The sequence below is a fragment of the Balaenoptera physalus genome (genome assembly GCF_965194825.1).
Source record: "Balaenoptera physalus genome assembly, chromosome: 16".
NCBI classification, from domain to species: Eukaryota; Metazoa; Chordata; class Mammalia; order Artiodactyla; family Balaenopteridae; genus Balaenoptera; species Balaenoptera physalus.
In genome coordinates this window covers 80266683-80292446 of record NC_138898.1, presented here as the reverse complement: position 1 = coordinate 80292446, position 25764 = coordinate 80266683, and the positions used below count along the sequence as shown (strand labels likewise).

At 38.3% G+C, this 25764-nt stretch overlaps 1 protein-coding gene and 3 long non-coding RNA genes across 9 annotated transcripts in view; 2 read left to right on the top strand and 2 right to left on the bottom strand.

Moving 5' to 3' along the window:
• AUTS2 (activator of transcription and developmental regulator AUTS2) overlaps positions 1–25764 on the top strand; it is a 1112861-nt gene that overhangs the window by 589525 nt on the left and 497572 nt on the right. The gene's annotated exons all lie outside the window — the stretch shown is intronic.
• LOC309646275 overlaps positions 1–25764 on the bottom strand; it is a 638120-nt gene that overhangs the window by 245975 nt on the left and 366381 nt on the right. The window lies entirely within an intron of this gene.
• LOC309646301 overlaps positions 1–25764 on the bottom strand; it is a 266260-nt gene that overhangs the window by 148026 nt on the left and 92470 nt on the right. The gene's annotated exons all lie outside the window — the stretch shown is intronic.
• Positions 369–25764, top strand: part of LOC309646298 — a 58174-nt gene continuing 32778 nt past the window's right edge. The window contains exon 1 of the long non-coding RNA XR_014255263.1: positions 369–25753. This is a non-coding gene — a long non-coding RNA (uncharacterized lncRNA). The remainder of the gene's footprint in view (positions 25754–25764) is intronic.

Sequence of the window (25764 nt, the reverse complement as noted above, 5' to 3'; positions counted from 1 at the left end):
TTGAGTATAGTTCCCTGTGCTAGACAGTAGGTCCTTGTTGTTTATGTATTTTATATATAGTAGTGTGTATATGTTAATCCCAAAGTCCTAATGTGTCCCTCCCCCCCACCTTTTCCCTTAGATAACCATAAATTTGTTTTCTATGTCTGTGAGTCTGTTTTCTAAATGAGTTCATTTGTAACATGTTTTTAGATTCTACATATAAGTGATATCATATCATATTTGTCTTCTCTGACTTACTTCACTTAGTATGATAATCTCTAGGTCCATCCATGTTGCTGCAAATGGCATTATTTCATTCTTTTTTATGGCTGGGTACTATTCCACTGTGTGTGTGTATGTGTGTGTGTTTGTGTATATATATACATACCATATCTTCTTTATCCATTCATCTGTTGATGGACATTTAGGTTGCTTGCATGTCTTGGCTATTGTAAATAGTGCTGCAGTGAACATTGGGGTGCATGTATCTTTTCGAATTATGGTTTTCTCTGGATATATGCCCAGGAGTGGGATTGCAGGATCATATGGTAACTCTAGCTTTATTTTTTTAAGGAATCTCCATACTCACTGTTTCCTTTTGGATTTAATATGTTTAGATGCAAACGAAAGAAATACAATCACTTATTTTTTTAGTATCTTAGTCTGTCAGTCTTGTCTCTCTTCCTCATTTTCCTCAGAACAGTTTTTAAAAATCAATTTAGGAAATCTCCTCCAAAATACTAAAGTAACATGATTTCAGGGCTGCAAGTTTCCTGAAAATTTATCTAGAAATGTTCTGCTCAGTGCTCAAATCTCTTCTATAGCATTCTACATGAGTGGTTATCCAGTCCAAAGGAAAACTGAATCCATCCATGTCCTAGGAGCTTTCTCATATAAAAGCTCATAGTCCGTTCTGGTTCTTCAGATGTTGAAGACTGTGAAATTCTACAGGGCAGCTGGCAGTTGAGACAAGGGCTTGCAAGTGCTTGGAGAGATACTGATCCTTTAATATTTATACAAAGGTTTAGATGCAGTTGTGAGTTTACTAATTAGCATTTTTTGGGGTAGCAAAACAAAAACCATACAAAGCATCAAAAACATTGATTACCATATAAGATAGCAATTTAAGAAAGATTATCATACTTGAAAAATTATTTGATAAAAATTATTGTATTTTAAACTTTTTCTGCTCCTTTTTCTCAGGTTAATGCCAAAATAAAATGGCTGTGTTCATGTAATTTCTTTTTTCAATTTGTTTCAAGACTTGTATAGCTCCCAGTGGTAGATTTTGCAGTTGTATTGTATGATTAAGGTGTCCATCAAAACCTTACAGTTGGTAAACAGTATTAAAAATCCATCTCCAGCTTCTGTAAATTGTACAGAGTGCTATGAAAACTAGAAGAAATGGAAATATTTTAATTAACTCAAGTAGGACTAATCAAAGCAAAGCAACCAGTTTATTCAATTGAACATGTTAATGGCTATCCATCCATGACATAGCTGAACATTTATGTCATCTATTAAAAGCTATACTGTTGCTTGTACAAGTATAAGCTATTGTTCAACATGGAACTGAATCCCATAGAGGCTTCTTCACCCCTTTTAACAATTATACGTCATAGATTATTTCCTTAACATCCTTTCTTCTGCTTCCAGTTCCCTTCAAATAACCGAACTTCTTTCATGAAGAAACACAGACTTGGATAACTTAGTTCAATTACCCTGCCGTCGTTTCTTTTCTTGAAAGGAATTTTACCATCTTTATTTCTTTGTAATAAGGCTTAGGAAATGCTTACTATGCACTGGGTACTATTCTAAGCATGTTTTATGTATTATGTCATTTAGTCCTTGCAACAATATCATTTTCCCCCATTGTACAGATGAAGAGATGGAACCAACATGTGGCATTATGCTGTTAAGTGGTAGAACTAGGATGTGAACACAGATCTCAATATCCATTGTGTTGAAATGAATTTAAATTGTGCCAAAGGTGATTGACATTAATTAGACACTAGGAAGAAATTTCTAAAATGAATAGATGCTTAAAGGAGCCTCTTAAATGAGTAAAGCTAAAAGGAGTTGGGGTACAGGTTGTTACCTGGGATTTTTATCCCCATTAGGATATTTAAAAACAGTCTGTATAGAAATCTTACTTTTCGTGAATTAATTTTATTCTTATCTTCAGGCAGTAAGTTAAACTAGATGGCTGTCTGTAGACCCCTTTAATACATTTTAATGCAGTCTCCAATGTGTATAAAACGTGATAACTTAATGCTTCTTTTTAATTGTAATGAGTATAATGATTCTTTTTATTATAAAAATAAGTAGAATATAGGAAAAAATTACTTATATTCCTGCCATTCTAACATAATGACACTTTTTGGCCTATTTCTTTCTAGTCATTTTTTACATGCACCTATTTTTAAACCACACTATTGAAGTATAATGTATAAAATCTACCCATGTTAAATGTATAATTAAATGAGTTTTAATAAGTTTACAGTGTAACTCTCACCACAATTCAATATTAGAACATAACTCCACTCTCTATCTTCATTCTCTAGTTTTTTTAAGATGGAAGCCTCTGTTATTGGTTTGATCTTTTTGTTTTCTAGCCTAGGTAATTATAACACTACTTTAGCTGAAGCCCATAAATTTTGATATATTGTGTTTTTATTTTCATTCAGTTCAAAATATTTTAAAATTTTTGTGTGAACACTTTTCTGACTAATGGGATATTTATAATTATGTTGATTTGTTTCAGAGTATCTGTGGATTTCCCAAATTTTCTTTTGCTTTGATTTCTAATTTAATTAGAAAAACACTAAATAGACTTTTTGCGATTTAAATCCTTTTAAATTTATTGATACTTCTTTTATGTCCTAGCATATGCTCTGCCCTGGTTAATGTATATAAGTTGTTGAAAAGAATGTGTACTCTGCTTTTTTGGGTAGAGTGTTCTATATCTATCAATTAGGTCAATTTGGTTGATATCATTTAAAACAAGTATATCCTTATTGATTTTTCTGTCTGCTCTTCTATCCATATTTGGAGTGAAATGTTGAAATCTCCAACTATTATTACTGAGTTGTTGTCTGTTTCTCCCTCCAGTTCTGTTCAGTTTTTTTGCTCCATGTATTTTGGGGCTTTGTTGTTGGATGTGTATATGTATATAAATGTTATATCTTCTTGATGGACTGACTCATCATTGTAAAATGACCCCCTTTCTATCTAGTAAAAATTTTGGTTTAAACTCTATTTTGTCTGATGGTATACTCTCTCCAGGTCTTTTATGTTTATTGCTTGCTTTGTATTTCTTTTTTAATCATTTTTCTTTCTGTTTGTATTTGTATTTGAATCTAAAGTGTGCCTCTCACAGGTACCATGTGCTTGCATTTTTTTAAAATCCAGTCTAACAATCTCTCCCTTTTAGTTGAGGTTTTAATCCATTTATATTTAATGTTATCACGGATATTGTTGGATTTATGTATCCATTTTGATATTTTTTTCCATTGTTCATTCTTTACTATCTGCTGTATTAAGTAGATGTTTTTTAGTGTATCATTTTAATTTTTTGTTTGTTTTCACTATACAGTTAATTTTCCAAGTTGTTGCCCTAGCATTTAAAATATGTATCATCATGCATATGTGTAACTGAATCACTTTGCTGTACACCTGAAACTAATACAACATTATTGATCAAGTATACTCCAATATAAAACAAAAAGTTTAAAAAAAAATGCATCATACCTTATGATCTATTTTAGTTTAACACTAACTTAATTTAGTAATGTACAAACTTTGCTTCAATATAGGCCCATGTCACACTTCTTTGTGCTATTATTATCATATATATTATATCTATAATGCTAGTAAACCCAATACAGTGTTTTAATTATTGCCTTATGCAATATAATTTTTTAAAGAAGTTAAAAGTGAAAGGAAGAAAAAATTCTATATATATAAAAACCTATGTGCTTACTACTTCCATTACTCTTCACTTCTTCCTGTGTGTTTTGAGTTATTGCTGGTATCATTTCTTTGGTCCGCTCCAGCTCCATCACCTCCCTTCTTCCTTTCTGATACTATTATATATATATATATTACATGTTTATGTTATATGACCTACAATATCATTTTATAATTACTGTTTTATACAGTTCTTTTAAATTAGTTAAGACAAAAACTATACTGACATAGTCTCCTATAATTACCTATATAATTACCAGCATTATTTCTTCATGTGAATTTGAGTTACTGTCTGTTGACATTTCCTTTTACTCTAATGAGCTTCGGTTCCTTTTTGTAATTTCTGTCTCTTTATTGATACTCTCTATTTGGTGAATCATGATGTCATACTTTTTTCAAGTACTTATTTTTTCTTTAAGTCTTTGAGCACATTTATAATAGTTGCTTTGAAGACCTTATCTGCTGAGTCCAGCATCTGGGCCCCCTTTAGTGATAATTTCTATTAACTGCTTTTTTTCTTGTGTATGGGTCAATTTTATTTCTTTCTATGTTTCATAATTTTTCGCTAAAAATTGTATATTTTAGGTAATACATTGTAGCAAGTCTGTATTCAGATTCCCCTGCCCTTCACACACATTTAAGGTGGTGGTTGTTCTGGGTTTTTTTAGATTTTTAATTTTAGTTTTTTACCTGGACTAATTCTGTGGAGAATGTTTCCTCTATAATGTATGTCCATTGATGACTCTGCTTTGTTGTCTTCCTGCCCCCAACCCCTCCCACTTATATATTTAAGTCTAGCTTTCTAGGAATCACCCATGGGTCAAAATACCTTAGTGTTTAGCCAAACACTGGTCTGAGGTTTGAGCACCTTGAGCCACTAAATCACAAAGGCTTCCAGCTTTTTCTGAAGATTCCATGCATAGTTTGGAGAATGAATCACAGTCCAACCAATTTACAAGTCTGTCTTAAATTTTACTTTCTGTGTTTGTAAGGTCTCATGCTAAACAGGAATAAGTAGCTTGCTAGGGCTTTCTCTAGTCTCTCCTGAGTGTGTACACAGCTTTGTGAATCTGAACAGCCTTCCATACTGTCAGAGGTAAGTAGGATGTTATCAAGACCCACTTTCATTCCCTGCATCTCCCTATTAATTTTCCTGACTGGCCTGCTTGTTTGTTGCTTACTTTAATCAGTAATGGGATTTCAGGCTAGCTGCAAATGTTGTCCTTCCATGTTTGTTTGTCATTTTTGTTTTTAACAACCCTAGGCATAGAATTTTCCATGTTGTGCTCCAAATAAAATTGGTCCTGAATAAGCAGAGCCTTGATCTTCACAGCTCGCTCACCTTGGCAGTACTTCTGCCCAATGGAGCTGGGGAGAGGCTGGGCATGGGAGTAGCACCAAGCTAAAGTATACAGACTCCCACTGTTCTTATTAAGGTTCAGTAACTTTTCTTGAATGAAATCTCAATTTGTTCTATTCCTTTGGTCAATTTTCAGTGTCCTTAAAAGGTTTTTGACAATTTTGTCCAGTTTTATTGTTTCTTTTTGTATTGAGGGTTTGACAGATTCATCACTCAGCCATTCCAGAAGTTCTGCTCTCTGGGGGTTTTGTTGTTGTTTAAAAACATAGGTACTACAAACTACACTAATTGTTATTGTCTGAATGTTTGTACCCCCTGGATATTAATACATTGGAATTCTAATACCCAATGTGACAGTGTTATGAGGTGAGGCCTTTTGGAGGTGGGTAGGTCATGAGGATGGAACTCTTATGAATAGAATTAATGCTTTTATAAAAGTGATCCCACAGAGCTCCCTGGCCCCTTCTGCCCCGTGAAGAGACAATGAAAAGCTAGGAGTCTGCAACCCGGAAAAGGGCCCTCACTACAAACCAACCGTGTTGGCACCCTGATCTTGGACTTCCAGCCTCCAGAACTGTGGACAATGTATTTTTGCCATTTATAAGCCACTTACTCTAGGATGTTTTCTGATATAGCCCAAATGAGCTAAGACACTAATCTCAAGTATATATAGCTCAATAGTTTATTACATATGAAAACACCCTTCTCATCACCACCCAGATTAAGATATAGAACATGTCCAGCACCCCTTAAGATTCCCTTCCTAATCTCTATGCCTGTCCCAGAGTTAACCACTTCTGTCATTTTAGATTAATTTTTTCTATCCTTAAACTTCATATGAATGAAATTTTACAATATGTACTTTTCTGTTTCTGGCTTCTTTTGGTACTGAGTCCAAGCTTGTACTGCTTGCCACATGATAGTCCAATAAATCGAGAGACACGTTGTTGAGGCAAGGAATAGCTACTTTATTTGGAAAGCCAGCAAACCAAGAAGATGGTGGACTCATGCCCTAAAGAACCATCTTGCCTGAGTTAGAATTCAGGTTTCTTTTATATTAAAAGGGGAGGGAGTAAAGTCAAACACTTCCTGGTTCCCATCCACCTCCAGAGGGGATACGTTAATTTGTTCCTCCCTGCAGTCATTCACAGGTGGGCTTGGTCAGGATGTTTCCTGTGAGCTAACAAAGGTATTTTAGCTGAATGTTCATTACCTGTGAGGCAGGGTTCCCAGAGATGGGCCATTATGTATAACTTACAGGCAACATCCCTTTAGTGATTAACTTGTAATAGAATACAAAAGGTTCTTCCCTATTACAATTCCCCACTGTCAGTGTCCATTCCACAGTCTTGTGGGAAAAGAACAAAGACCACTCTGGCTATTTCCTGCTGAGCAGAGGTGATGAATGTTCCATAGAATCTTTAGTCAGTCCTTTTTTATCTACAACTACTTGAACCCAATGAAACCTCTTAGTAATTTGTTGTCTAATTCATAATTGAACTTCAGGTTTTGGTTCCAGTGCCCAATCCATATACTAAATTCCTGTGCTTTTTGGACAAAATTAAACAAATTGGTTGCCCCTTCTCCATATACAGTAGAATTACCATCTACTTAAGTTGGATAGGCAGACCTGTTGGAGGCAAACTCATGAATAGTATAGTGCCCAAAGTTTTTAATATAATTGGCAACTGCTAGGTCTTTTAGCATTCACAGATTCTTCTGCCTGGGCAGACACCTGGAATGGCCTGCCATACAATATTTTAAAGGGGCTTAATTTAAGCCGGCTTCTGGGAGCCACTGATCCATAGCAGGGCAACTGGCAAGACCTTATCCCAAATTAGTCAGGTGACATATTTTAGTGACTTTCTAAAAAAGTATGACTCATTTTTTTGGTTTTTCCTGTTGATTGAGGTCTCCAGGATGAATGTAGTTTTAATGCCTTAATCCGAATCGGGATAATTTCCCTAAGGAAAGCTTTAACCACGTCAGAGATTTTCTGTCCATAGGATATGCTTTCACCCATCCTGAAAAAGTGTCCACACAAACACTAGCAGTTATCTGAAGTTTCTTGCAGTTCGAGGCATTTGAGTAAAGTCATTTTTCAGTCCTCGATGGGGCAGCTTCCTCTGTGTTGAGTCCCCACCTGGGGAGGTCTGACAGCAGTCTTTGGGTTAATTTTTAAGACGTTGGGAGAAAGAGCTCTGTCGCCTCTCCTGGGGTTTTCACAAGTGCCATCTGTAGGCTTAAAGTGTGTTCTGGTGGGACTCTGATGTCAAGCTATTCTGGTGAAAACCTTCAGGGTGAGGTCTATCAGAAAGTTAATCAGCTCATTCCCACTGTCAATTTTACCTGGGGTTCCTATGGGGAATTGGGTGCCTCAAGTCCAGGAGAGCCACTGGGCCTCTTCATTCAGGGTGTTCCTCTCTTTCTTACCATGAGAGGCTCTCATCTTCTTTTGTGCTTCTTCTGTTTTATCTTAGAGCAATCTGTTTTCCAATGTCCTCCTCCTTCCAGTAAGCACATTATTCCTTCCCCAGTGGTGGCTTACCTCTCTTCGAGTAACTCACCAGGAATCCAGTGCCACTGCCAAAAAAGTGGTGTTTCATTTTGTATCTTCTTTCTTCTGTTGTTGTTCCCTGTTGAGTACTTTAAAAGCAACATCTACCAATTGAGAAGGGTTCATTCCAACTGTACCATCTAATTTTTGCAATTTTCTCCTGATATCTGAGGCACTTTGCCCCAAAAAGGTCAAATTTACCATGCTAATATTTTCAGGGGCCTCGGGATCTGCATTAGTATGATATCTGTAGGCCTGATAAATCTTTTCCAATAATTCAGAGAGGACTTTATTTGTTCTGCTGAATTTCTTGAACTGTGTTCAAAACTCTGGACTTCCCTGGTGGCGCAGTGGTTATGAATCCGCCTGCCAGTGCAGGGGACACGGGTTCAAGCCCTGGTCCGGGAAGATCTCACATGCCACAGAGCAACTAAGCCCATGAGCCACAACTACTGAGCCCACATGCTGCAACTGCTGAAGCCCACGCGCCTAGAGCCTGTGCTCTGCAACAAGCCACCGCAGTGAGAAGCCCGCGCACCGCAATGAAGAGTAGCCCCCACTCACTGCAACTAGAGAAAGCCCACACACAGCAACAAAGACCCAATGCAGCCAAAAATAAAATAGATAAATTAACAAAACTCTTTTGCTTTGGTTTCCCCTTTCAAAGCCCTGCCAAGACGCACTAATAAGTAGTGCTCTAATAAGGGACTTCTTTCCTCACTGGGGTCCCAATTTGGTTCAGCTGTGGGTGCTGCCAAGTGGGCAGCAGGTATAGAGGATCCTCCCTCTAAGGAGGGTTGAGCTCTTTCCAATTAAAGAAGTCTGAGAAACCCCGCTGGCTGGTTGTTTGCATTTAGGCGCCCCCTACAAGATAATAGAAAGAGAAATTGCCCTGTCCCGGAAGTGGCTCCTGGTTCAAATTGGGTGCCCTGTCAGGTCTTAGATGATGATGCCAGACCAAGTCCCTGTGCTCGAAACTAACACAGGATTTTCTTATTGATCCCCATAAGGAGGGGAAGTCCTGAAACCTAGTGTCAGGAACTGGGGCTGGATAGGAATGGAAGGTGGTAGGAGGGGTGGATATATTGACGTAACGGCCAGAGTGGCTGGGACAGCCAGCTGAGCTAGAGGAGTTAAGGTTTGAAGCAACATGTCCTCACTGTCATTCCCTTCCTTGTCTTATTTTCCCTGATAATGGTACAAATGCTTGCACATAAAGTATTTTCATCATTCTTCCCTGCTTCTTCACAAAATAGCTATAGAGTCATTCAAAAGCCACTGTAAAACTATAGATAGCAATTGGTCATCTAACCATTAAAAGGATGCCTTTTTGCTTTGGCATCAACCAACTGGGATTACAATACAATTGAACAGAAACTTGATTACGGCTGTGACAAACAATTTAAGATAATTACCAAAATTATGACTGATATCATTTACCAGGACATACCAGAATTTTAGGAGTTCCATATAATTTCTAGAATATTTATATTAATAAAATTTACCCACATGATACCATCTAAGAAGTTTTATCACCACTCATTTGACAACACTTCCCACACAATTCAACACACCAAATAAGCCCAATTAGTTTAGTATTCCTCTCTCTGAGATGGAGAGCAAACAAATAATTTGATGTGTTCCAGGGACCCTCTGGAAAACCCCAAAGTTAGCCAGAGGTCAAATGAACCCCACTTAGAACTTGATCTTTGGGAATTTTGTCAAAAATATCAAAAAGTTTTAACCAGTGATAATAAAAGGTCAATGGCAAATACAGATCACTTAAAGAAAATCTGTTACCAAAAGCAGTTCAATATTTAAGAAAACTTTTTCCTCTTAGAGAGCCAAATTCAGGTTTTTTACCACTTTACCTTTTTTTTTTTTAAGTATTTTTTTTATATTTTATTTATTTATTTATTTATTTATTTATTTATGGCTGTGTTGGGTCTTCGTTTCTGTGTGAGGGCTTTCTCCAGTTGCGGCAAGTGGGGGCCACTCTTCATCGTGGTGCGCGGGCCTCTTACTATCGCGGCCTCTCTTGTTGCGGAGCACAGGCTCCAGACGCGCAGGCTCAGTAGTTGTGGCTCACGGGCCCAGTCGCTCCGCGGCATGTGGGATCTTCCCAGACCAGGGCTCGAACCCCTGTCCCCTGCATTGGCAGGCAGATTCTCAACCACTGCGTCACCAGGGAAGCCCACCACTTTACCTTTAAGATTTATTTTCTTAATAATTAAGTTCAACCTTATCTTAGAACTTAGTTTAAAGTTATGAAAATCTGGAGAGATTATTCTAGATAGACATTCCCAAAACATTATTCCCATAGAGTTTACCCAAAACTCTTTATTTACCTCTATTTTATTTACTTAAAAGCTCTGTCACATTGTTATTTTTCTTGCTGACAAACTTTGTAACAGGAATAAGGTCTTGTTTGATTTCTAGTAAACCTAGGTACAATAAGAGTATTATACTTAATGTTGGTGATTCTAAAGACATCTGTATCAAACCAACAAGCTTAAGCTAACTTTAACACTGTATATTAATTCAATACTGAATATTTCCTAGATCATGTGAACCTGAAACTCATTCTGACCGGTTTCTTTTATATTTGACTATTTATATAAGCACTTAATTTCCTTAAAGCCAATTAAGTAGAGCTCATTTACAAATTAATTTTGGCAGTGCCACACCTCTATGACACATGTACAAACACACAGACACCTCATAGTCACCATTAAAAATTTTAGCCATGAATCAGGTACCACAGTGTAAAACCCATCAGTTTGCAAAAGAGGTTGAATTCAAACTGGGTTTTCTGGCAGATGGGACAAGTCAAGGTCACCTGTCTAGATGGTTAAACCCTTTTTACTAATATTTATGAAAAAGACACTTCTATTTCTATTTGTAGTTTTTGGTGATTTTAGGAACCAAGTAGAACCTTTCTCTTCTTCCTCGGAATGTTCCACTCTTGGAAAAGAACAGAGGTTTTTTTTTCCCTGTTCCCTTCCTCCATTTGACATCAGTAAAAGTTTTAAATATCACAAAATTGATTCGGCCGTTAATGGAGAAACTACCAAACAAAATGAAACAAAAAACCCAAAGAACAAAAAAATTTCTAAAGAAACCCTCAAGTTGTGGTCTTGGGGTTTTACATATACCAACGACACAGGAGACCATAAATGACGTAATTAACACAGCAAGGGTAGCAGTACATGGTGCACAGGGTCCCAAGATAGCCCTGCCTAAACCCCCTGTGGAGATCCTAACAGGTACTGTGGACACACATTGTTACAATAAAATATCATCTTCCTCCCACCCGTGGGTTCATAGCTGTAATCAGATCTTTTATCCAAAATGCACCTCAGTGGACTTTCTTTAGGGATAGTTGAAACAGTCCCCATTTTTAAAGATAGAAATTCAAGACAAAACACAAACAGCATACACAAATGTTTCCAAAGAAACAAAAGAACCGGTTCACAAATCGGGTAAGAGTCCAACAACTCTTTCCTCTCTCCAACAGGGTACCCCACTCAAATACAAAACAAATTGGCTTATTCCGGAGAAAAAGCCCCAAATGGAGAGGAAATAAAGTTTCTGGCTGTACACACTGGAGCAACTTACCCTACTGTATGGAGCCCATTGGCTCCCAAATGTTGATTCCTTGTTCCAACTGCCAAGTGCTAGGGCAGCTGGTGCCCCTTCAGAGAACTTTGAAGGGCAGATCCTCAGGACAGGTGGTCCCGGAAATTGCTAGGGCTTTACCCGAAAATTCCCCAACCGGGGCCAGCTGGCCATGAGCAGCAAGGTTCCTTGGCTGGCTCACCAAAGTTTGTTACCAAGTCCACGCTCATACTGCTCGCTGCACGACAGGCCAATAAATCGAGAGAGAAGTTGCTGGGGCAAGGAATAGCGACTTTATTTGGAAAGTCAGCAAACTGAGAAGATGGTGGACTCATGCCCCGAAAGAACCATCTTGCCTGAGTTAGAATTCAGGCTTCTTTTATACTAAACGGGAAGGGAGTAAAGTCAAACACTTCCTGGTTCCTGTCAGCCTCCAGAGGGGATGCGTTAATTTGTTCCTCCCTGCAGTCATTCACAGGTGGGCGTGGTCAGGATGTTTCCTGTGAGCTAACAAAAGATATTTAGCTTAATGCTCATTACCTGGGAGGCAGGGTTCCCAGAGATGGGCCATTATGTATAATTTAATCTTACAGGGAACATCCCTTTAGTGATTAGCTTGTAATAGAATACAAAAGGTTCTTCCCTATTACACTTTCATTCAATATAATGTCTTCTGAGGTTCATCTATGTTTTTAGGTGTAGCAGGGATTCGTTACTTTTCTAATTGCTGTATAATATTTTATTTATATATATGTCACAATTTTCTTATTGGTAGGCACTTTGGGTTATTTCCACTGGGGCTATTATTAATAAAGCTGCTATGAACATTCTTCTATATGTGTTTTTATGAACATGTATGTGAACAATTTTAATATGCTTAAGTAATGTAATGAATATGTAATTTTGGCTCTTGCTTTTTTTCCCTCTTTCAAAGGTTATCATTATATCAAGTGTTTTTTCTTGTTTCTGTCATCATCACAAGTGTCGTTAGTATTTTTATAATATTTTTAGGTGGGTGTACATTAAACTTATTTGCATTTCTTTCATAAAAAATGTTAGTCAAAAGCCTATATTTAATAATCATGACAACAGAAGTGGCGGTTGGTGCTCAATAAATATTTGCAATTGTTTAAGAAAAATTCTAGTTCTAAGTTTTTTTAAAAGTATTTAATAGTTCAAGGTTAAACAAAATTTGTTGCTTTTTCTGCCCCTTTTTCATGTTCCATAACATTATGAGATTCAAATATCTGTAGTATTACTTTTTTCATACACAAAAGCAGGAATTTGTGGGAGCACTGGTCTCTATAAACATGTATTTGAATTTATTTTTTTACACATTTCATACTGGGTTAGAAAAAACTCTTTAGTTTTGGAGATGGAGGAAGCCCTGTAACCTTCCACCTTGAGCTTAAAGAATTGGACCCCTTTTTATAAGACTCTTGGTGTTACTGCTTTTCCACTTCTTTCCTATGTTCCCTCCCACATCAGCAAGCACATATGCACGTATGTTTGTACAAGTACCTATGACGGTCTCTCTGTGTCCTGAGCACATAATTCACATGGTACTTGGAAGTGTTTTTGCCTGAGGAAATGAGTATTACAGTTGTGAGGTATAGGAATTGTATGCTTTTATCTTAACTGGATGGTGATTTTTCTTCTCAAAAATGGTTGAGGCTTCTGATGGGGTAGTATGAGCTGTGAAGGACACAAGGAGAATAGGAAGGGAAAGCAATTGCTTAATGGACCTCGCATAATTGTGACTATGACTCCAGGTCTGCTGAGTTTAAAGATGGAATTGCAGGCAGATAAATTTGTCGAGTTTGACTTAATCCCTTGGCTTTTATATGATGTATATTTTTTTCATTAACAGCAGTGTACCTTTCATCTCTGCTTTCACACAAAAAGGGGTCTTGATTTTTGGTGGACTTTCTTTTCTGCCCTCTTTGATGCTAAAACTGTTCCCCTAGAGTCCTAATCAAGCTTTAGGCTGTGGAGAGAAGCCCACAAGAGTCACCAAGGCTGATTTTCCCATTGCCAGGAGAGGGACTCTGTATGTGGCAGGTTAAAAAAATCAGGCATGAAATAAGTGGCCTTATAGCCCTGTACCAGCTTTACTACGAGGGGGAATTTGTTTAGCATCTACTGCTTTATCTTATCTGATTGTCAGAATGGGACCTTGTTCAAAAGGTTGATCATGAGAAGGGTAGGCAACACTTGTGATTTTGTAGTTTTCACACAAAAAGAGAAAACCCAGTTCATGGTCTGGAATCACCACAGCTGAATTCCATCATGTGATGCCATTGTTTTATTGGTAGAAATCCTAGCCAGGCATTTAATTCACATTTGTGGATCAGAAGCCATAGATATTTGTGTTTTCAGTACACTGTGTTTTTCTGACACTTTGGTCATTATCATAGGGTTACTAATATATATTAATTAATATGTAGCATATTAATTTTTATATATTGTATTTATCAATATTTAGATCCCGCAATGGATACTAGATGGGTAGAGCGTATGTCAAGACTTTTCAGGTTTGGGGACTATTTATTTTTCAAGAACTGGTATTTCTTGAATGTTGTTCACCTTTCCGTTTACATCCTTCTGAAATCTTTCTCATTTCTCTTTCAGTGTTTTCTTCTTTCCTCTAAGATCTCTGATTTATCTTTCATACTCCCACACTCCTCTACCTAATAATATTATTATTATATAATATATTCATAATATTTTCATTACGGACATTTATTGCATGCTTACATATGTAAGTATTTTTGTCCTGGGGTATTTTTGTCCACATTTCACAGAGGAGGAAACTGAGCCTATGTCTTGCTCTCTTGCCCTTTCCGAGCATAAAGTCAGCCCTTCTCTTTAGACATAAACTTGTGCTCCCATTCAGCCACTCAGACTCACTTAGAATTACATTTACTTGCTGGGCCTTGCGGGTGTTGGTCCTTTGAATGTTGTTTTGCTAAAGGTCTAAAACATGAGTCCCCTTCCTGTAAATCTCATGGTGGTTGTATTATTTGTTTGGAAGAAACAAAAGACAGGGGTTGTGAATCTCCTCACTGTTGCACACCAGGACACCTCGTGTCCTCAGGGTGATAGGCAGATACAGATACATCTGGGGTGGGAAAGTGAAAGTGAGGTTTTCTGTCCTTGTGGTTGTAGAAAATATTCACATTAAAGATTCATTTCCTGACATTACTGATTAAAGGGCTTTCCTCAAAATCCACCAGTTGTTAATTAAGGTTTATCGTGCCACTAATTTGGAGCAGAACCGCCTCTGTGTTGAGTGGGTGTGTTGACATACAAAGCTGTTTGAAGCTTATGAAATGCACATTAGTTGTGTCATAAGCAGGAGGGGCTCATAGGCTGTGTCACTGCCATCTTTTCTGTGCTACCTTTTATTGTTAATAACTAGAACACATACTATCACCTATAGTTTAGATGGATGCACTGCTTCTCCTACTAGACATGGGAGCAGGATACCTATCTTGCACTTCTGTGTTTCTATCACCTGGCAGGGTAACCTATCAGGACGCAGTACATGTTTGTTGAATGGGTGAGTTCTGATCTTTAGCTTGGTTCCCAAAACACAGTGGATACTCGATTCACATTCTTCTCACCAGTCTGAGGGCGGCTGACTGCCTCAACTCTTCATTCTTAGGAGTTGGATTGGAAACAGGTAGCTGAGTACATTGGTTCTTTGGTGATTGGAGACGCTTACTGCTAAGAGTAAATTACAGACTTTTTTGTCATTTTAACAGAACTTAATGGGAGTGCTGTCACAATAGTGATCTTCCCTGAGTGAGAACAAGCAGAGGTAAGGAGGGGTGGGTGGCTGAGCTGACGTGGGTGCTAGAAAGAAAAGCAAGAAAGAAAACAGCTGGGACTCTGGAAGCAAGTGAAAGAAAAGAACATGAAATAAGACAAGGGCCAGAATTAAGGGAAAGAAAGAAAAACAAAAAGCTGAACACGTAATGACCGCGAAAAAAGGGATGGAATGGATTACTAATGTTCCCTAAATTATCTTTAATATGTGTCTTGTCTTTTAATTCAAGTGATAGAGGAAAGAGATCTAGCAGATCTTTTTGGGCCTGCTTAGGCATTTCAGTTATCTTTCCTATTTTTTTAAGGAATTTCCGTGAGTTTTCTTTCATGGTATCTCTGCCTTTCATCATCACTAAGGCCATTTGTTCGTCCTCTGCCTCTCTTTCTCTTCAAGGGGCTGGCAAAGCTCAGCTGCTCTTTTTTATTTGTTTCTTATATTGGACTATTTGTTGAGATTTCATTTGAAAAAAGTTTTCACAGGTAAAAATAAAAATTTCAAAAACACTAGCATAACAGAAAGAGCTCTTGGTAGAACTTCTCTGCGATGGGATGACTAGCCATGGGTTTTTTGCTTCATCTCTGAGGCTCTTTATTTTTCCCATTGGTAAATTGAAGATGAAGTATATAATTTCCAAGAATCCTTCCTGCTCTCTTATTTTAAAGAAAGGATTATCTACAAGAACAACAAAAAAGGGAGACATAGATAATTCTGCTTCACTCCCTGTTCTGGGTACTCTATGTACTTTATCTTTTTTAATCCTCCTAACAGCCCACTTATTAGATGGGCAAACTGTGGCTCAGAGAGATCATTGCTTCCCTGAGATAACAGAGCAATTGGTGTTTGTGTTCTTTCCATCATACCATGATCTTTCCCAGTGAGCCAAGCCAGAATACAGTAAAGAAAACAAAAATATAAAATGGAAAAATATAATGAGAATCAGACGACTAATACTTCATGGAGGCTTCGACTCAGATGTCATTTCTTTAGAGGGGCCCTGTCTGACCACCCTTTGAAAAACCATACTTTCTGTAATTATTCTCTGTTCTCTGCAACTTGCTCTGTTTTTTCATAGCGCTTATCACTGTTTGACATTACATTTTATATTCTTTGCCAGCAACCCAGACCAGAATGTAAGGTCTATGGAGGCAAGTTCTGGACCCTCTTCACTACTTTATCCCTGTTGTTGAGAGTAGTGTGTGGTACAGAGTGATGCTCAATAAATAATTGTTGAATGAAAGAACACAGAAGGTTATTAAAATTCCTAGAAAAATTTAAAAGATGGGCTTATTAGTCAGAAACTCAATTTCTATTTTCACTGTTTTCCTTTCGGTATTCAAAAATGCAACACCATTTATTCACATCGCCAATGAGATACTATAGTATTTGTCATTGCTATAGCAAAGTAGCTTGTGCAGTTTCACTGATGAGTGTGTGTGGCCTACTTTCCCTTGTGGAAATGGAATGAGTGAATGTTTTGTTTGGAACTGAAAAGCAGTGTTCAAGCTCCTTAGGAAGTCACGTTAACACTGTCTTCCCAATAAAGTTTTCTCATTAATGCTTTTTCTTCCTGTCTTGTCTTTCTCATTGATGCATATCATCATGCTTATGATTCTGATCTGTAAGTGGGTGTTACAGTTTTAGTAGCTAAAGCGGAAATGAATCTCAAACCACTTCCTTCAGAGTAGTAACTGCATCCTCTACTTCAGCGAGTATTTTGTCTCTTTAATGACAATTGTTTTTCTCTCCTCCCACTTTTAGCGTCTGTTAGGTTTTACAAGTATAAACACATTTTGGCAAGCCTTGGGGGCTCACCTGAGGTATAACAATGTACTTTTTAATGCATTTACTGGCAGCAATTACACTTACTCCACTCTGTTATTTTCTTTGTCCAGTACGCACGATGCTTCTTTCCCCCCATGTTATTCTATGTTGGCAGAGAGCATTATGGGCAGCTCTGCATGCAGACCCGTCACCCAAACCAGCATATATGGAAAAGATAGCTTGCGGAACAATGATTTTTTACTTCATGTTGTCTGCACTGCTCTGTTTAATCCTCAGTCACGTCATATACTTCCTTCATAAAGTAAGTTCAGCACAATTATATATTTCTAGTTCCTGTTGTAGAATTTCAGAGAACTCAGTCTGTCCCACCCATTCGCTAGTTAGATGAAGAGACTGACTGCGGGGAGGGGCCTTGGATTAGGCCTACAGGCCTCCTTAGACAGGGACTGTCTTATTCACTGTTGTCTTCTATGTCTAACATAGTGTCTGCACATAATAGGTGTTCAATAAAAATTTGCCTGTTTTTTCAAGGTCACAAAACTAGTGCTTGCAGAGCTAGATCTTGAACCTGTGTCTCCTAGTTATTTGTTCATTGTCACTCCCACAATTATCTCATTGTAGTTTAAATTAGGGAGCCAGCTTCCAGTCTTTTAAAACACAATTACCTTTCAGTTCATCTCTGGTAAACAAACAGCAGCTGTCCCTCGTTGGCATGGCTGCAGTTCCACCACTGAGATATCCTAGAAACTGACACTATTAACTGTTCTGCTAAAAGGAGGACTCTTCTACTCACATGATATCCTGGCCGTGTCCAAAGTGTAATATTTAATTGCATTTTCTTAATCTTTACCACTGTATTGCTAAGCTTTCTAATACCTTCAAAATACCAAATCTCAGGCTTATCCTAATTAAAGAATCTCAATTTAATCCATATTGCATGACAATTCAATTTGTTGATTGCTTTTTCTCCCCCTCTTTGTGAAATTCCCGTCAAATGTATTAATTCAACATGATGAATCCTGTATTCAACCCACTGGAGTGAATAATTAAAATTAGCTGATAAAACTTTCAGCAGAATTACTTTGTGAAATTGCTGAACAGATGTGTCATTTTAATGAAAATCCACAGACAAGCTCCTTCTCCCCCTCGGCAGGATAAAAATATTATCCCCTCGGCACATACTTAATTTGGTGGTAAATACACTCGGAGCGATTGCTGGAAGGGAAGAAAAAGCAACTTGTCACACTTAGTAACTTGATTTTTCCCCAGCATGCAGTAACAGCTATCTACAGTAATTCATAGTGCTCTATTGTTGCTGCAAGTCCCAAAGAGAACTTATTAAAATGCAATAATCTCCTATTTAAACAGAAACAATAACCATTAAATTTCCTGTGGATCCAAAATTGAGCACAAGCCCCATCTGGTAAGAGTGATTAGAGGCCTGATGAGGGAATTTAATTTGCAACATTCAAAGACTAAATCTGAGCAGATCTTGTCACCTGGGACTTGAGTGCTGCTTGCTGTCTTCTTGAAAATCTCAACCTAAACCGAAAATGGAATGCAGGAGTGAAAATGTTACCCAAGGGCCACCCCCAACAGGGCTGTGTTTCATTAGATGTCTCCAGCAGACCCAGTGAGCAGAGGGGAATTTAGTGCTGTCCACCTTGGCAAGGCCTTTCGAAAGAGCTGACACCAGTGCTGCCGTTTCCTGGGGTGCCAGGTACTTCCTTAATGTGGCCGCCCCCGTGGGTCTTGGACTGCCTGCTCCTCCCATCTTATTTCCCTTCCTCGCTCAGCCTGTCGAGTCCTCTGCTAACTTGCAGGTGTTCTCACCGGCCTCCCTTCCCCTTCCAGAGAGCCAGGGTTCTTGCCAGGTTCCTTTTAGTACCTCAGAATCTGTTTTACATGTTATGTTTTCCGTCTTCTCCTTGTTTTTATGTTTCTTTTTGTTTTTAACGATGGGAGGGCGAAGATTTGTTGCGTGTCACTAGTAAACACAAATCGTCATCTTGCTCCTCTTCCCAGCTCTTCTCTTACAGTCCTCCTTTCTTATACCGCTTTCTAAGCTGCAGACATCATCAGAGAAATATGGGTTTCTCTCTGTCTCTGTGTGTCTGTGCAGGAGCACACACACGGCATGTATGTTCATGTGGTTATAGACCTGACCAGACAGTAACATGCCACAGCTGTTAGTATATCAATTAGTAAAACCCCTAATTAAGTATTTGCTTTCATGAATAGAGCTCCTGTTGGCAGTGAGGTAACTTGGCAAGAAAGAGGCAGTTACCCATATGATAGAGATTCCTGATGTTTCTTTGTCCAGATACAATTTGGTGACCTCTATCTGAGTTTCCAGACTCTCGGTCGTCATCTCCCTTCAGTTTTCCACAAGCCCTCAGCCTCCCTCCCTCCATCTCCAGCGCCTTCTCCAGCTCCCATGCCTGGGCAGGTAAACTAATCCGCCTGGTCTCCCTAAGTGCTCTCTTTGCCAGGCCCTAGTACCTACTCTGGTTCATAATTTGTTTTTTGAGAAGATGATTTTTCAATTCTCTTCAATAGTTTAGATTACTAAGATGAATAATTTTAAAAAAAACAACCTTTTATCTCTTTCTCCTTCCCTGTGTACAAAGTTTATGTAGAACCAGCTCCCGGGACCTAAGTTTTGGGGGTGGGTGGAAAGATGTATTCCATGAACCGTACCACTCTGGGATTCTGGAAAAATTAATTGTGTTTATTGAGGACCTACTGTCTGTAAGTCAACGTACCCAAGAATGGAAGAGATACTGAGAAGTTTGGGATTCTGCCTCTGTTGTCTGTACGTACATATAGTTGGGAAAGTACGGCATAAACACGTGAATGTTAAGTGGTGCTATGGTGTAAACAGTGGAGAGAAAGAGATCATGGGGCTGGATGGGATTCATGAATCATTGAATAGTATAATCAGAGCTGTGAGTGTGGAATAAGAGATGACACAGGACTGGTAGAGTTCATAGAGGGTGCCTGAGCTGGCTGCAGTGACTTTGCTTTCCTAGCAGCCAGAATCTCCTGACTGCAGTAGCCAAGGAGTACAGGTGCTTGGCCAAGAAAGAGATTTAATGCAACACAGCTGGGTTCACAAGGGTGCATCTTCCAGAGCCCTGGGTACAATTGATGCAACCTGGTAACTAGTAGCATTGACTTTGATGTCAGCCACATCTGGTTGTGAATACTCCCCGAACTACCCTTCAACTCTCTGGGAAAGTTTCTTAACTCTTAAAGTCTGAGTTTCCTTGATTATAAAATAGTGTTTGATAATTCTTATGTCATGTGGTTTTCATGAGGGTATTGTAACGTGCCTGGCTTTTGGAAGGTGCTACATAAATGATGGTAGTCACTTATAATCTTGGAGGCAGAAGGAGTGAATTAAATACAGAACAAGGTATTTGTTCTGTATTTTTGTTCTGTATCTTGCTGTGCTTCCTCCTCCCTCTCATCCAGTATTACTTACATCATTCTAGAAACCATCCTTCTTGATGTTAGTCTCCACCCTCTGTCTCTCCATCTCTAGTCCATACTGGGTTATCTGCTGAGGACTTACTTTCATTTTTGGTATTGAATATACGACCCTCTGGTTTTCTATAGCATGCACAACATGGTAGCTTAATTTGATAAAATAATTATTGGTATGAAAGCTCTGGAAAGACATCAAAACATTTACAGTGGCTACCTTTAATTCATGGGATTGTGAGTGATTATTTTTCTTCTTTTTGCTTAAGTCTATATACTGTCTATGACAAAAAAACAAACGTTTCAATGAAATGATTTCCCATTTAAATGATGTTTTCCCTCAGGACTGTGAAATGAGAAGTCAGAGCTTAAGAGAAAGAAACTTGAGGGCTGTATCTACTTTGGGTTTTGAAGAGCAGTAGTGAGGTGTTCTGAATCCAAGGTTAAGTCCTTGCTGTCTGGAAATATCTAATGATGACCCACCAACCCCATGGCACTGGAGAATTTATAGTGTCAGTGGCTCTGTATACATAGGATGCCTGGATAATTAGGGGAAGCCTTCCCCGCCAGGCTTTTTGGCCTCCTCTAAATCTTGATTACCATGCAGATTTATGGTGCTGAATTCTGAATTGAGACATAGATCCCTATCCCAGATGATATCTTTATCAGCCTTGGTCCCCTCTGATACACATTTGCCCGATCCGTTTTGATTTGTACGTAAGATTCTAGACCACAGTGATAGACTAAGGGTGTATAATGGGAAAAATAATACATATCATTTTGATTTTTAGGACATTCAGTGCTTTAACATTACATACTTGCCTTTGTTTTAAAGCTAATTCTATGCCCTAAGAGGTTCAATATAAAAGATCTTATTTTTAGCCATACACTGTGGCTATATATAAATGTTCTGTAAAATATATCCCTAGATAAAAGTGCTTATTACTTTTTTGAAGTTTTTTAAAAACCTTTCTTTTGGTAAATAAAGGTCTTTTAGGCTTTGATGTGACTATTACACCCTTGGATTGGGTTCTTTCTCCATTCCTTTATCCCAAGCCCCAGTGGGACCCCTATAAGAAAAATGGGAGGGGGGAGAAGCATGGATTCCTTAATAAGTCCCAAAGGTAATCAAACGAAAGAAATGCAATATGAACAAACTCACAAAATATTCTTGTGCTTCTTTGGGGAATACTTAATGCACATAAGGTCAGGCCTTTGTAATGTTAATTTCAGAGTTATAGGAAAAAAGCCATCATTTTAAAGACTAATGTTGCTCTCTCTGAAAAAACCTTTGATTTACAAAGAAAGGCTGTTCTCACACAGCTGCATTAAACCAGTACCCAGTGGCCTGGAGATGGCAGACCTGCTTGGTGGAGGAATGCTCCTTTCAGGATGCTTTCAGCATTTAGCTGAAGCTGAAGGAGCCTGCCTGCGGTATCCTGTTTTTCTTCGGTCAAAACAACTTGTTCAGTTTGGGCATGGTACAACCCTTATTCTTTAGATGTGTTGGTCTGGAGTGACAACGTAGCTCAGCAAGTGCGGGTGCCCTTCCCCTCTCCCAAGGCTGGCATTAAGCAGAGGAGTCACGGCAGACACAGTGTAGGTGTAGGTACTGCAGGTGTCTTTCGGTTACAGTGACCTGACACAGCCCCCCTGATTTCCACCACAGGTGGTGCCAGTGCCTTCTCACCAACCTGTAAACCTCCATGCTTCGTAGAGCAGATTGTGTAGCTGGAAAGAATGTGAAACTTACAACCCCTTCTCCCAAACAGGGTCCAAGGCAAGTGGTCATCCAGTCAATACTAGAACATTGCCAGGGGCTACCGATCTATCATCTTCAGAGGTCACTGATTCCATCTTTGGTTCCCTCTCTCCTCTACTTCCATTCCTACCTCCTTCCATCCATACTTCCCCTTCTGTCTCCTTCTGTCTTTTCTGTTGGTCCTTATACTACTTTTTGGGGTTATACGAATCAGGCAACATTTTCACATTAAATATAATTAAGCAGTAAAATAAAATTAAATATGAATACCTTTTGCAAAGTGCCTGACATACCAGGACTTGCTCAGTTAACATCTTCTTCCGTTCCTTCCTTCTACCTGATAACTCCTTCAGTATTTGAGACAGTTGTCATGTCCCTTCTGAGTTAATCTCATTCATCCTGGTTTCTTATCCACTCATCTTCTTAGTCCCTTTCCCCTCAAACTGTGTCCCACTGTGTGTGTGTGTTTGTGAAAGCATGATTCTCAAAACTGGCTATAGTTTTCTTTGTAGGGTCTGCTTTGCCAACTTCTTATTATTAAGGAATGAGGAAGAAGGAAAGAGCAAGAGGGGAGGAATGCCAGGCTTTTTTAGAGGAGGCAATATATGGAAATTACTCTTGTTTCTTCTCTAAAGTAGTAAAGGTCACAGCAGTAGTTGCAAACCCCGTAGGCTGCCTACCGCCCTCCACACATACAGCATTACTATTCTTGCCGATTTTACCCTTAGGCATCCTTTATTTCTTGCACAGATGGTCTCACTCAGGCCTAACAAAATGTTTTAAGCTTTGCATAAATTAAAACAAGAGGTCTCTGAGTACTAAAGTGCAACTTTTTTTAAACTTGAAAACAACTATGCTGGCATCTTCTACAAAATTACAGCCTCAAGCCAGGCTTCCATAATGAGTTTTCCTTAAAAAAAGGAGAGGGATGAGAATGTGTTAGTGTATATACGTATGTGTACCAAACACACAATTGGTTCTAATCAACGGTTAGATGGCTTTTATGCTGGTCTGTGTTCCCCTGAAGGTTGACCAGGCACTAGTCATGATTCAGCTTGAAAAAAATCGATTTGGAAATATTATTTTGGGGGCTTCTGAGTTTCTTCATTATTTCAGTACATGATAACTGTGGAGACATCTAGGCTTGCAGGAACTCCACCCTAGACCTCTTTACACCATGTCACTGGGTCTTATCCAGGCTAAACTTGACTGTGGTTGAAAGAAAGTGGTGAGTCAGCTCAGAAAGAAAAATACACTGTTCCTCCCAATTCTGTTATAACCTGTCCCAAAGCAATGACACACGGCACATTCCAGTCTTGAGATAACTGGGAAAATTAGTATGATCTTCTAGAGACATTGCCTCCCTTTGATTCGTAGTTCATCAACAGAAGGGTGATGCCACAGATCTTTTCTACTCAGCATGTGTACTCTTAACAGAGTTGACTCATTTAATGAACTGTGACGTGTAATGAAGCTTATTATAAATTCATGAACTTTGGTTGGCTTTTGAGTCATTAGACTGAACCTACCCTTACATTTTACCTGGATAATAATAGTAAGAGTACCTACCATGTATTGAGCTCCTACTATGTGTCAGGTACTATGTGAATTATTTTATATACCTTATTTATCATTATCCTATGGGCCCATTATAGAAAAATCAGAAAATACTGAAGAGTAGATAGAAGAAAATTTACCTAGTGTTCCTTCGTTCTCCAGAGTTAACCTTTCCCATTTTACCTCCTGATCTCTCTGTATTTCCTTACACAGTAGTGCTCATACTCTGCAAGGATCATACTTGTAAATATTACTTTAGATGTTATATCCTCCTTTTTTCACTTCACCTAATAGCACAGGCCTAGTTTCATATTATTAAGAAGTCTTTGTTAAGATCAAATTTTTTCAAAAGTTAAGCTACAGAGGCCCTTATAGAATTGAGTAATGCCATCCAGGACGTATAAACTACCTTTAAAAATGAATCCAACCCTTAAATAAAATCCAGGAGCCAATCCATGTTCATGTTGTAACAGAATGTTTTTCTCTGTTACAGCACCTCACAGGAGTCTATTCCTGAAGGATTTAGTGGTCAAAATGCTCAGTTCTTTGGGGTCTTGAGTTTCTCATTTCTCTAAAAGAACCACTTTTAACAATTCTGTGAATAACTAAGGGGCAGCAGAAACTGATGTCATGTGAATGTTGTCATCACTTGATACAGTTGATAGGCATTATGGCTTTTTCATTCTAATATGATTCTGCATAGATGCTACCTATATTCACGGCCACTTAGATCATATAAAAAGTGGTAAATTTTCAACATAAGGGGGTGGCATTTTGATACTTCTCTTTGTCCCTAAACTATTTAGAAACTCTAAACTTAGCTGTTAAAAGTAAGCACACAACAACCTAGGATCACAGTTTTTGAAAACTCTTGACACAGTAACTTTATCCACGTATGTAAATCCTAGTTCATGAAAAATATGTTAACAAGGTACTGCTAATAATGTCATACTCTTTAGCCTATGATTAAAGAGTCAAGATGGAAACTGGCAATATTACTAACGCCACCATTCCAGTTGTTTGACAGTGAACAGTGATTTGCTATTTAAATACTTAAAATGAATCACTTCCAGTAAATATTTCCTTAAAGTTTATCTTTGTGTCACTAAACAATGATTCTTGTTTTTCTTGTTTTGAATTTTATATAAATGGAATCAATTCTGCAGTTCTGTTTTTCTGCTCGTTAGTTCCTGAGAGTCAACAATGTTGTTGTATGTAGCTGTAATACATTCATTTTCATTTTCGTATACTGTTCCATTGTGTCACTATACCAGTTTACAAATTCTCTGTTGACCGACAAATAACAATATAGGTTGTTTCCAGTTTTGACCTGTAACAAATAGCGCTATATGACTATTCTTTTACATGTCTCCTGGCACATATTCTTGATTTTTACCTAGGATTAGAGTTGCTGGAATTTTAGGGAATGTACATAACCAACATTACTGGATAATACCAAGTTGATTTCAAAACTAATTGTACCAATTTCCACTCTCACTAGCAGTGTAAATGTGTTGCAGTTGTTTCTTACCAATACTCTTAACTGTCAGACTTTTAAATTTTTTCCAGTGGGATAGGTATTGAAGTGTGTGTGTGTGTGTGTGTGTGTGTGTGTGTTTAACAACATCAGTGTGGGGGTTTTTTTTGAATATTTTTTTAGATTTATTTATTTATTTATCTATCTATCTATTTATTGATTTATTTTTTGGCTGCATTGGGTCTTTGTTGCTGCACACGGGCTTTCTGTAGTTGCAGCGAACAGGGGCTACTCTTCGTTTCAGTGCACGGGCTTCTCATTGTGGTGGCTTCTCTTGTTGTGGAGCACAGGCTCTAGGCGCGCAGGCTTCAGTAGTTGTGGC